Source organism: Perognathus longimembris, chromosome 4 (assembly GCF_023159225.1).
Source record: "Perognathus longimembris pacificus isolate PPM17 chromosome 4, ASM2315922v1, whole genome shotgun sequence".
Taxonomy (NCBI): domain Eukaryota; kingdom Metazoa; phylum Chordata; class Mammalia; order Rodentia; family Heteromyidae; genus Perognathus; species Perognathus longimembris.
This window is the reverse complement of record NC_063164.1, coordinates 72,103,067-72,116,449: the sequence shown is the minus strand read 5'-3', so window position 1 is coordinate 72,116,449 and position 13,383 is coordinate 72,103,067. Positions and strand designations below refer to the sequence as shown.

Here is a 13,383-nt window from a genome sequence, read left to right as displayed (position 1 = left end):
CATACTGATTTTCATAGTGGTTATACTAGTTCATATTCCAACCAGTGGTTTATAAGGGTTCCTCACATCCTTGCTAGCATTTGTTGTTGTTTGTGTTCATGGTGATGATGGTCATTCTAACTGGAGTATGATAGAATCTCAGTGTTCTCTTTATTTGCCCTTCCTGTTTGACCAGGAATGTTGAGTAGTTCTTCTTGTATTTATTAGTTATTTGTACCCCCCTCCTTTTTTTTGTTTTCCTTTGGATTTGAATTTAGGACCTTAGTGCTGTACTTGTGGTCAAGGTTAGTACTCTGTCACCTGAGCCATGTCTCTGCATTTGGCTTTTTGGTGATCTTTTGGCGATAAGAGTCTCATGGGCTTTCCTGCCCAGGCTAGCTTTGAACCACAATCCTCAGATCTCAGCCTCCTGAATAGCTAGGATTATAGACACGGACCATTGGTGCCCATCTGTATTACTTCTTTAGAGGATGGAGAAGCATTTCTTCAGTTTATTTCCCATTTATTAATTAGGTTGTTAGTATTTTGGCAGAATTCTGAGTTTCCTGAAGACTTTTTTTAGCCTAATGACTACTCTGTTGTGCCAGAAGCTTTTTAGTTTGATGCAATCTTATGCTCTTGATGCTCTTATTTGTTGAGCTACTAGATTTTGAGCTACTAAAATTTACTGCCTGTGTAAGGTTCTAGTGTTCTTATTTTATATCCTATAGTAGTTTCAAAGTTTCACGTTTTACATTTAGATCCTGATCTACTTTGAATTAATAGTAGCACAGAGTGAGAGTTATGGGTCTCATTTCAGTCTTCTGCATGGAGTATCCAGTTTTCCAAGGACCGTTGTTGAATAGGCTTTTTTTTTTTTCCAGTGCACGTTTTGGATTTATCTAAAATTAGATGGCTGTAGTTACATGAATTCCTCAGCCTTTGTTTTTTCCTGTTTTGCTTAAACTATTTTTTGGATAGTGTCCTCTGTTTTCTTTGCGAAGGCTGACTTCAGACCTCCTACCTGTATCTCTTGCTTAGCTGGGATTGTAGATGTGAGCTACTATGCTCAGCTTGTTGGTTGACATGAGCTTTTCTTTTTTCTTTTCCTATTTGCCTAGGCTAGACTCAACTGATACTCTTACTCATCTCTGCATTCAGAGTAACTAGGATTACAGGCATGTACCACCATGGTCAAATTAATAATGTATTTTATTCAATATATAGAATGTCATTTCAAATTGCAATCAATATAAAATTATTAATGAGAAATTTTTTGTTTTAAGCACACTTCAGTTCAGATGCCTCATATTTCTAAGGATCAGTAAATACATATAGCTAGTGGCCATATTTAGTGAAACTAATGATTCAAGAAAATATTCTAGATAGCAGTGGAGCAAATATCAGTCTCTAGATAGACTTTGTGAAGGGAATTCTATTTGAGATACTATATATACTTTGGGGAAGAGAGTTAAATTTTGTATGAATAGTGTAGGCCTTTGATAGATGATGCCAAAATCACCCAAAAGTTAAGACCAAGAGAAATTCAAAACAAGTCATGAAAATAGGAAATGACTAAACTTGACAGTTGCTAACATTCTAGAAGAAGACCTAAATAATTGGTTGTCATTTTCAGAAAACTTCCTTACAACTGGGAGCTTTTTACCCAAGGGTATATAATTACATATGGAGGCAAAAGGTAGTTGTTTAAATGAAACCTGAGAGAAATCATTGAGATCAGCAGATAAAATGGATTGCAGAAGCATAATGTAGGCAGGGAATATGAGGAAGACTTTGAGATAAATGCTTGATTTTTGTTAAACAAAAATTGGGCAAAGTTCTTGGTGTCCTAAGAGCAAATGAAAGATCATGTAGAATACTTTATCAAAATTAATAGCTTAAGGTGATGACATAAGAGGGCCCAGTGATTGGATTGTTGGCTATAGTATGTAGCTAGTTAAGAGCTCAGCTCTTTAGTGCTGGCCTGACCACTTAACTTCAGATTTTTTTTGACAAGTTACAACAATGTACCTTTAATAACTATTCTTTCCTATCAACCTTCTTCTGCCCTCAATAAATGAAAGCACCCATTCAAAACAAAAAGTTACCCTACAAAGAGTATTCTTTCTGGGGCCAAAACCTCCTCCATATTCTCCATTCCCAAAGAAAGCATATTATTATTGAACATCTGCTTTGTATTGGTTACTCTTGTTTCATGCTTAAAAATATTTTTATTTGCTTCTACATAAATTAATACAATCTATTTTTATTTCCTCTGGATGTGAAAAAAGACAACAGATTATTAAAACTTCATTGTTCCAAATGAACAACACATTTAGGAAATTTGGTTTGGTGGGTCTGGAATGGGCCCAGAAATCAACATTTTGGTGGTTTTTGATGGAGGCTGTCTGTGCAAGGCCCATCCTTTGAAGAATATCACTCTGTTTCTTGTTTCCTCTAGAGACAGATTGTAGGCACTGGCTGTATCATAATTAGAAATTGTGTACTTTCAACTTGAAAAATGAACATTTAAATGTTGGGTGGCACCACTTTCTATACGTTTATGTGTATATTTTCCATGAGAGCTCAAGATGATATTACACATATTTTCTGTTTTCTGTGTATGTGGTAACTGTGCCTTGTACCAAGCTGAACACTTTTTTTTGTTGTTGTTCAGATCCTGGGACTTGAATTCATGGCCTGGATGCTGTTTGTGAGCATTTTTGCTTGAGGCTAGTTCTCTTATCATCTGTGTCACATCACAGGTCTACTTCCAGTTTTTTGGTGATTAATTGGAGAACAGAGTGGTACAGACTTCCCTTCTCTGGGCTAGCTTCTAACATCCGTCCTTAGCCTCCTGACTAATGAGCATTATTATAGGCATGAGCCACTGGCACCTGGCTTCACAAAGATTTTAAATGAAGGGATGGATTCACCACCTGCAGATCACAGCTGAGAGAAAACATGTTTATGAAACTGACTCTTGGAGGAATTTTTTCTTCTTAGCCTCACCTTTTAGGTTAGCTTCAGGGATCAAGGAATGTGTCACGCATTAAAGAAAACTGTTAAGGTTCTGTTGCAAATAGAATGGACTAGCAGTGTCTGGTACTTCTGTTGAAGAAAACTATTGTGATTTATTTTATACTTAGTACTGTGCTCTTGCAAGCATCTTCTATAGCACCAGTGTTCACCTCTTAAAAGGATTATATGATCCTTGGTTGGACTTTATTTCTTATACAATTTTCAGGTTTTAGTCCTTTTCTTTTTTCTCATTTGAATATTTTATTCATTCACTGTTACTTCTATTTTTCTCTTATTTTTCTTTTTGCTATGTAATTTAATTATAGAATAAATGAAACAGCTTATAAGAGAAAAGCCAGGCACAGGTGGGTATAAGTGATAAAGTGGGAAAAAGTGTGTGTGAATTCCATTAGGAATTGTTTTTCAGATTTCATAGAGGGCCACATATTAGAATTGTTGACCCCTGACTCACCCACCAGTCAGCTGCTTAAGTGAGAATGACTCTGGAAATAGTTCTTCTCTAGTCCTTTCATCTTCCTTTTGTCTTTAATCCTGTTTCTTCTTTTTGTTCCTGTTCCTTCCCCATTTTCTCACTGCCTGAATAGATCACAATGAAAGAATATAATTATCAAAGCTACTATCTCTGATTTCTTTATTTTTTCCTACTCAAATCTTCATGTTAGGTTTCCATATTGAGGTTAGATCTGAACCAAGAAATTGGCCAGCTTTGGCATGACAAAAGTAACATTGTTAAATGACAAGTTATCATTTACACTTCTTCTGAACTTTAGTTTCTTTCAGTGGTCCAGTCAGAATATTTTGAATATTTTGGTGAAGTGTTTCACAAGTAGAAAATTGACAAGAACTCAAATAATTATTATAGTTTTATTAATCTTTGTTCTTAAAGAAATTATTAGAACATTTCTGTGTGTGAGGATATAGAAGAGATGGTGGAAGGTACAATTAAGGTGGGCAAACAAAGTTGCAAGATTCTTTGTAGACATTTCTGTAAACAATATTTGCTTACGGAGCACATATTGGAATGGTATAGAAAAGATTAGCATGCCTCCTGGTGAAGAATGGTATGCAAATTTATGAGAAGCAGAAGCAAAGGTATATTAGTTTCCTATTTCTGTTCTACTATTGGATTTAAGAATGGATAACTTTATTCTTTGTTCTTTAGTTCTACTTTTCCTTATTTTTTGTGTTACACCTGAAGAAAGGTAGTTCTTTTGCTCTTAGTAAATAGGGGTTTTACTGGCTTTAGTATTTTATAGGTGGTAACATGTTAGAAAATAGCTTATTTGTTCACCTAGACAGTAAAACTCATCAGTCATTGATTATAATTGAAGCAGGAGTAGGGATTGTCCAGTCATGGGCCATATGTTTGTTATGTGCTTCTCATCAGCCATTGCCCAACTGAGTATATTGAAAATTTTGTATGGCCCTTGAATGGTGTTATAAATATCCAAATAGTACTTGGCAGAATAAAAAAAGAGTTAGGACCAAACAACATTTATCGTGATACTTTTTTATTGTTTGAAATAAAAATAATTATTTACTGACCCTACAGAAAAATAAGAATAAATCGTCCATTGTTCAAATTGCAGAAAGAAAAATCAGAATAAAATGTACATTGTTCAAATTGTAGAAAGAAAAATCTTTTGGATACTATTAAAATGATTTTGTGGTAATTAGCATAGAAGAAAATTGCCTATTTTTTGGTCAATATTAATGTAACAACACAAAGTACTGGACATGATTTTCTTTTGGTTTAGAAGGCAAATAATAAAGCTGGGTTTGGAGGAAATGTCTTAAAAGTCTAAACATGAAAGATTTCCAATAAACATACCTTGAATAAAAACCAAGTAAAAGTCATGTTCATCTGATTTCTTTTTTTGTTGCTTCTTTTTTATAGTATTTGGATAAGCCAATATCTAAGGCAATTTTGGTAATTGTTGAAAAGTGTCAGATAACATTTACAAAAGTCAGGTGTTACATGATTAACTTTTTTAACAAGCAAGAGGCTAGAAGCCATGTACAACTAGATTCAGATATGCAGAAGTTCTTGGGGAAAGGATACATGTTTGTGTTGCTGTGATTTAGGGAGGTTTTCAGAAAGATAGATTTATGGGACTTCCCCTATAAACCAGTATAGAGGTTCCTTTAAAAACAAAAGATAGAAGTACCATATGATCCTGTTGTACTACTCCTGAGCATCTATCTGAAGAAATGTAAGTTTACAATTAAGATGGTTGCACATCCATGTTTATAGCAGTACTATTCATGATAGCCAAAACATGGGATCAAATAGGTGTTCATCAGTTGCTGAATGGATAAAGAAAAGTGGCGTATGTACACAAAGGAGTATTATTATATCCATTAAGAAAATCAGTTGTAGCCATGGGCCTGTGGCTCAAGCCTGTAATCACAGCTACCTAGAAGGCTGAGACCTGAGGATTATGGTATGAAGCCAGCCAGCCGAGGCAGAAAAGTCTATGAGACTTTTATCTCCAGTAAACTACTCAGAAAAAGCCCTAAGTGGCACTGTGGCTCAAGTGGTAGAGCATTAGCCATGAGCACAAAGAAGCTCAGGGGCCCAAGCCCAGAGTTCAAGCCCCAGAACTGGTAACAACCACCACCACCATCACCACCAAAGAAAAACAATTATTTTATTTCAGGAAAACAAATGACACTGGAGATCAGTATGTTAAATAAAAAAGAAGAGAATTGTTGCATGGTTTCTCAAATATGTGGAATCTAGACCTCAAAAATGAAGGAAAGAAATGTAAAACACTTTCTCTTTTGCAGGGTTGTACATGAAGGGAGATGACTAAGGGAGAGGATTTGTGTGAGAGGGTGAATATAGTTGTTTTTCGTGGTAGTAGCGAAGATAGTAAATATATGTATTTTGAAATTACTAATGAAGTCAGGTCTTAGTGGTTGAAGAGCTCTGCAAAATTGAGGCGATATTTTTATTGTTTAATTTTATAAACTGGTAGCTTTTCTTCAGTTTTGTCTTGGCCCATTTTGCAATTGAGTAATTGATAAAAGGAAATAACTTTATTCTTTCATAGTTAGGGAACCTAGAAAGTCCAAAATCAACCTGCCAGAATCTGCTGTGTACCTTCTACATTAACCCATTAATGCTATTATTAATTCATTAATGCACACCATCCATTATCCACTAAGCTTCATTTCCTAATACTTTACGTTGGCAATTAAATTCCAATAGAAGCTTTGGAAGGGTAAACATTCTAAACATAGCAAACTTTTTCAAACATTTTCTTAGTATTTTACTCCATTTCCTTTTTTGTATATGTTAAAAATCATTATGGATAGAGAGTGTGACAATGTATCCTAATCAGAGGGACTGTAATATCTGAAGAAGTTGATTTTTCTGGTGTAAATTGATCTTGAAGAGCCAACTTGGGGGTTTTATGAGTTTTAAACATTTTGTTTTCTGGCAACAGTTGGAAAAACCTGTAATTCAAATACTGCTGAGGCAGGATGATTTTGATTTTAAGGCCAAAGGCCGTGGGAAGCCATTGAGTGCCTTTGAGTTGAGGGAGTGGCTTAATTTTGTTTGGTTGACTAAAGTATTTGTCTCACTTCTGGATGATAAGCTGGTTGAATGGGATAAAATGGAAATCAGTTAAGAATGTGACCTACTGCCTATAGATAGTCCAAAGAGGGAGACTGGTGACTTGTAATAACATGACTTCTTACTCCAAGAACCATCTTTAAAAAGAAAAAATAAAAAAGACTTAGATTTTTCTATTTTTATTACTTTTAGTGTATATCTTTGATCTGATTGTGTTTTTTTTGGCTTCTATTATAAATTCTTTTTTTTTTTTTTTTGGCCAGTCCTGGGGCTTGGACTCAGGGCCTGAGCACTGTCCCTTGCTCAAGGCTAGCACTCTGCCACTTGAGCCACAGCGCCACTTCTGGCCATTTTCTGTATATGTGGTGCTGGAGAATTGAACCCAGGGCCTCATGTATACAAGGCAAGCACTCTTGCCACTAGGCCATATCCCCAGCCCCTATTATAAATTCTTACTTGACAGGTTAGATAACATTATTTCATGATTTTATTGTCTTATTTGCTAACAATACAAACATAAGTGCATAGTGCCTTTATAGCTAGTGTGAATGCTTTTAATAAAAAGTTTGCTTACTTTCTGTCATATCCATATTGCCTGTCAATAATAAGTTGATAAGAGGAAATATTTCGAATGGTAACATACCATTCAGTTAAAAAACTTGGTGTGTGTGTGTATCTGTGTCTCTCTGTGTCTGTGTGTATGTATATGTTGGTACTGGGTCTTGAACTCAGGGCCTTGCACTTGTTTAGCTTTTTCTTTTTTATCACACAAAGCCAATTTATTATATCAACTGTGTTTTGAGTGGTCACAATAATGTATCACCATCTGCAATCAGCAGTTACATAGATAAAATTATACACATGTGTGTATGTGAAATATATAATACAAATACTTTGCCTACATTTTAATTTTTAAATCATTTTTACACATTGACTGAAATGTATTTAAACATTCTTTTACATCAGTCAGAATCTACATTTTCCCAGCTATATAAAAAGAAAACAAGCAGGGTGCTGGTGACTTACTCTTGAAATCCTAGCTCCTCAAGAGGCTGAGATCTGAGGATTGAGGTTCAAAGACAACCTGGGTAGGAAAGTCTGTGAGGTCTTATTTCCAGTTAACTAACAGAAAACCAAAAGTGGCGCTGTGGCTCAAAGTGGTAGAGTACTAGCCTTGAGCAAAAAGAAGTTCAGGGACAGTGACCAGGCCCTGAGTTGAAGTTCAAGCCCCACAACCAAGGGGAAGGGAAGACAGATGGAAAAGACTATTACAAGAGGACTTCTTTACTTGAAATTACAAAACTTTGTGCTCGCACACATGCATGCACGCACACGTGTGTGTGTGTGTGTGTGTGTGTTTTGGTTGAAATTCATTCCTTAGAACACCTGCCTTTCTTACACTCTCCTCTTATTATGAAACCTTACTGTTAAACATTCAAGCCAAACTTCTACTCTTTTACAAATGCTCCACCTCCAGTCATCTTGCTGTAGAATTATCTCTTCTAGAGTTCTCTTTTTAAATTTCGTTTCATCATATATCTGGCATGTGAGATTTTAATTGCTCTGTCACAGTCTTCTCTTCTACAGTCAGTGGTGACAACTCCAGGTCTGTATGCTTTTGAATGCGGTTCTTAGTCTCTTTTGCTCAACAACTGGTTTAAAAACGTGCATACAAGGTCTGATATCAAGACTTTAAGGCTGTTAATTCCTTTAAAAGTGCAACTGGATTTTTCTTGCCTGCTGAATCAGGGTGATTAGCTTTGATTTCATATTTCAGCCTCTACTGAATGTAATCCAGATCAGAATCAGCTTTCTGGAACATCAGTTCCAGCTTATCAACCTCTGCCTCCATGTTGAATAGTTCTTGCTTGCTTTCTTTCTTAAGGCCGTTACTCTATCATTTGAATCACTTCCTAGTTACCAGCTTTTTTGCTGGATAATTGGAGATAAGAGTCACAGCTTGTCTGCTTGTGCTAGCTTTGAACTGTGATCATTGTATCTTCAGCCACCTTAGTAGCTGGTTACAGGTGTGAGCTACTGGTACCTGGCAATATTTCATTCTTTTGATTTTGTTAGTCATATTCTAAGAAGCAAAAATCTTTTAGAGAGTCATTAATGTTTTTATTTTTTCTTCTTTTAGATTACATTAGAAACATCTGGAAATTTGCTGGTCCCTTTGATTCTGCATTTTCTTTTCAATAAAATCATTCCTGCCTTTTAAAAAAAACCTTTAGGTGTCTGTTTTATTTTATTTTTTTAAGTTTTTATTATAAAACTGATGTACAGAGAAGTTACAGTTTCACACGTTAGGCATTGGATACATTTCTTGTACTGTTTGTTACCTTGTCCCTCATACCCCCCTCCCCCCTCCCCCTGTCCCCCCCTGAGGTGTTCAGTTCACGTACACCAAACAGTTTTGCAAGTATTGCTTTTGTTGTTGTTTCTCGTATTTTACCCTTTGTCTCTCAATTTTGGTATTCCCTTTGAATTTCCTAATTCTAATACCAGTACACACTGTTTCCCATACACTCAGATAAGATTACAGAGATAGTGTAGATACAATCACAAGAAGGTGATACACAAACATCATCAATAGTAGAAACTACAGATACACATGGGATGTTGAAAGTAGTAATTTTTATTTTTTGCCAGTCTTGGGTCTTGGACTCGGGGCCTGAACACTGTCCCTGGCTTCTTTTTGCTCAAGGCTAGCACTCTACCTCTTGAGCCACAGTGCCACTTCTGGCCTTTTCAGTTTATGTGGTGTTGAGGAATCGAACCCAGGGCTTCGTTCATGCTTGGCAAGCAACTCTACCACTAAGCCACATTCCTAGCCTGTTTTCATAATTTTTATTGGCTTATGTAAATATCATTTATAAGTAGGGGGTTTCATTGTTACATCTCCACACATTTATACTGTATTTCAAACAATTTCATCTCCCCCTCCCCTATCACACTCCTGAATCCTTTCCTTGAAGATATAGCTTGTTACTTTACAGGAAAAATTAGAATAGGCTTTGTAGAGCTTTGTAAGTTTCTAAAGATTTGTAACTGTGTTTCTTGCTTTCTACTTTCTGTGTCTTGTTTTGAAAATTAAGCATCACATTCCCCTCCCCTCTCTCCACAGAATGACGTTAGTAGGTTCTAAAATTTAAAATTACTCTCTTTTTCAGCATTTCTGTTTGGAACCCAGGTGTCAAAAGAATTTAGCAAATAGTAAGCCAACTCTATATATTTCAAGAGGAGAAAATACTCTATGTGAAATAGTCTCTTAAGATTTCATGTTATAAAATAGACTTGAAAGCTTCTTGCTACAAGAGGAGGATCTATAAGGGTAGCCTCTTTGTTTTGTTTTTGTTGCCAGTCCTGGGGCGTGGACTCAGGGCCTGAGCACTGTCCCTGGCTTCTTTTTGCTCAAGGCTAGCACTCTACCTCTTGAGCCACAGTGCCACTTCCGGCTTTTTTCTATATATGTGGTGCTGAGGAATCGAACCCAGGGCTTCGTGTATACGAGGCGAGTACTTTACCACTAGGCCATATTCCCAGCCCGATAGACTCTTTGTACTGGAGGGGAAGGCTCTTGTGTTTTCTTGTTCTGTGTTTAATGGAAACCTCTTTTTCCTAACATTGTAAAAATCCAAACAGATCTTAACTATTATCCTCTCCTGCTTTAAAGTTTAGTTTTTATTAATAGATGTATTAATTGTACAGAAGTGTTCCATTATGATATTGCCATATAAGCATATAAAGTGCCTCGATGGAATTTGCTCCTCTATTGCCCATCTTTTATCTCCTCCCACCTTTTAAACAATTCAAATTTTAATATATTTTTTTATTATTTTATTTTCATGCATGTCTATAAACCACTTTGATCATAACACCTTTCCTCAGATTAGTTCCTTTCCCCAAATAGTCCTGATTTACCCTCATGTTATTTTGTCTTTTCTTCTTCTGGGTTCTGAAAATGTCTTTGTATCTTTTATAGATTACTTCACAGCTGGTACTCTACCACCTGAACCATGTCTCCAGCACAACTTTTTGCAGGTTATTTTGGAGCTGGAGTCTGTTGAACTCTTCTTCCTGGACTGGTTTTGAACCATAATCCTCTGATCTCAGCCTCCTTAGCAACTTGGATTCTAGGTTTGAACCACTGGCTCCCAACTATTCTTTTGTGTGTGTGTGTGTGTGTGTGTGTGTGTGTGTGTGTGTGTGTGTGTGTGTGTGTGTGTGTGTGTGCCAGTTCCAGGGTCTACATTCAGCATTTGGGCATGGCTCATGCTCTACCACTTGAGCCACAGCTCCACTTTTAGCTTTTCAGCAGTTAGAGATGAGTCCCATGGACTTTCCTGCCTCTGCTGGCTTCAAGCTGCCTCAAATTGGGATCCTCAGACCTCAACCCTGGGGAGTAGCTAGGATTATAGGTATGAGACTCTAACCTACCAGGATTCTATAATCTTTTTGTTCTAGAATCTCCATATGAGAGAAACCATGTGATATTTGTCTTTCTCAGTCTTGCTTATTTCTCTTATTAACATGCTGATCTCTAGTTCTATTTATTTTCCTGCAAATAACAGGATTTTATTTTTCTTAATGGTTGAAAAATATGTTGTCTATAGATGTCAGATTTTCTTTATCCTTTTATTGGCTGATGGACACATATGCTGATTCTAAGGATTAGCAACTATGAGTAGGGCTACTGTAAATATAGAGATCTACAGGCATTTAGTTTATATGCTGACTTACATTTTTCAGATCTATGGTAGATTTGTTTTTAGTTTTATGTTGAAAAACCTCCATACAGATTTCTATAGTGGGAGCATTAATTTACAATCTCACCTGCAGTGTATGAGAGTTTTATTAGCCTTTAACCTTTTTCATTATTAAAAAGAAATGGAGAAGTTGGTGTATGAAAATTTGCCAGACTTTTCTTGGTTTGTCTTAGAAATGGACACATTTAAGTGTAAGTCCACTTACTGTTTTGTTAAATGAAAGATGAGGAGTTTTGTGATTTGCCTTTTTCCTCCTTTCCTTTCCCCCTTCCCCTTCCTTTTCCCTTTCCTCCCCACTCCCTCCTCCTTTCCTACTTCCTCTCCCTCTTCATCCCTTTCCCTCTACTTATCCTTTCCCCTTTTCCTCTTTCTCCTTTCCATTTCTTTTCCACTCCTCTTCCTCTGGTCTTCTTTCCCCTCCCCTCGGTCTCTCCTTACCATCTCTTTCCCATTTGTTTTTCCTCTATTCAGGAAAGTTAAGTGTTTTGGTAGCTCATGATAAAATTTGTGTTCTGTACTGACTAACAAATAATAACTTGAACTGTATATTTTGTCACACTTAAATGTCAAGTCATTCATTAAGCATCGAGAATAGTTACCTTTAAAGATAAAAGACATCAATATTGATGCTTTCAAATTGTGGGGTTTTTTTTGCCTATATATCTTTGTGTCTCTGATTTTCAAAGACTTTTTTTTTCTTTTAGGTATTTTTGGGAAAACATTATAATGGTTGTTTTGTTATTTAGTAGTTTAATAGTCGAATGCATGTTAGCATATCTTTTTCTTACTTTTAAAAAAATTAATGTATATTATACAAAACAGTTTCATTATGGCATTTTTATACATGTACATAAAGTACTTTAATTGTGTTTACACTCCCCTTGCCCCCATTCGCCTCTCTTATTTAGCAATCCTGTGTAAAGTATCTTCTCTATTTGGGGAAGAGTATAAAAAAGAAGGTTCTCTAAAATTTTTGTTAATACAGAAATGTGTGTTTTTGTGTTGAGCTAGATCTACATATAAATTAAGAAACAAGCAAGTTGTAAAGAAAGCACGGGTGCTTGCCTGTTTTACGAAATGAAATTCTACAATTTAAGTTGCTATTTTCTTTGGAGCTTTAAAACTTCATATTGAAGCATTGTAAGAAAGAAATTGGTTTTGTTTGTTGTGTAGTGTGGTTTTGTGAGTTTTGTTTTTCATTCCCATTCCAATATAGTTTACTTATAGTTTTTAGATTAATATTTAAAATAATACTTTTATGATTTTAATGTCTTACCAATCTGTTTGGCCTTTTAATATAGTCAGTCTGGAAGTGCGTGGACTCTAGCTTCAGTCCGTTAGAGCAGTCTTAGAAAATTCTCTTGATTACTCAAAACCCTGTTGGTTTGGTCTTCTCACCTTTCTTTCCTTAGCTTTCTCTGATTCCCCTTAGTTCACAAAGTGTTCTCTCTTCTAACTCTTCTAGGCCTTGTGGGTCGATTGATTTAGTGTGTATTTATTGAGCTTCTACATGAGCCAGGTTTTGATGATACTGTGCTGGTGATTGAACTTATACAAAAGCTCATACCCTGAGAGAGGTCTTAGCTACTATCTTCAAATTCCTACTGCATTTATCTATACTCTCCCATCTTGGTTTTTCAATTTTCAGTATAAGCATATGATCAGATTTTTAACTTGTGTATGTAAAAGTGAAGGTTTCTGTAAATATTATTCCTCAGCCATCCTTATACTTTAGTCCTCATAGAGCCTGCCATATTTTAAAGCTGTCTCCCAATTATTTTATTTTGCATTAGTACAGGTTGAGTGCCCCTTATCCAAAATGTTTTGTAGGACCTTGAATTATTAATTTCTGTAATACTTACATATACTCAATGAGATATCTTAGAGAAGTGGCTAAACACAATTCATTATATAAATAGCCAAACAGTAATCTTATACAATATTTTAGCCCACCTGCCCTCCCTCTCTTGCTTCCTCCTTTCCTCCCTCCTTCCCTCCCTCTCTCTGGAC

The 13,383-nt window shown here is 35.9% G+C and overlaps 1 protein-coding gene and 1 pseudogene across 1 annotated transcript in view; one reads left to right on the top strand and one right to left on the bottom strand.

The window, feature by feature from the left end:
- The window catches only part of Acvr2a (activin A receptor type 2A), a 90,290-nt gene that overhangs the window by 28,637 nt on the left and 48,270 nt on the right, over positions 1-13,383 (top strand). The gene's annotated exons all lie outside the window — the stretch shown is intronic.
- On the bottom strand, positions 8,088-8,456 carry LOC125350697 (annotated as a pseudogene).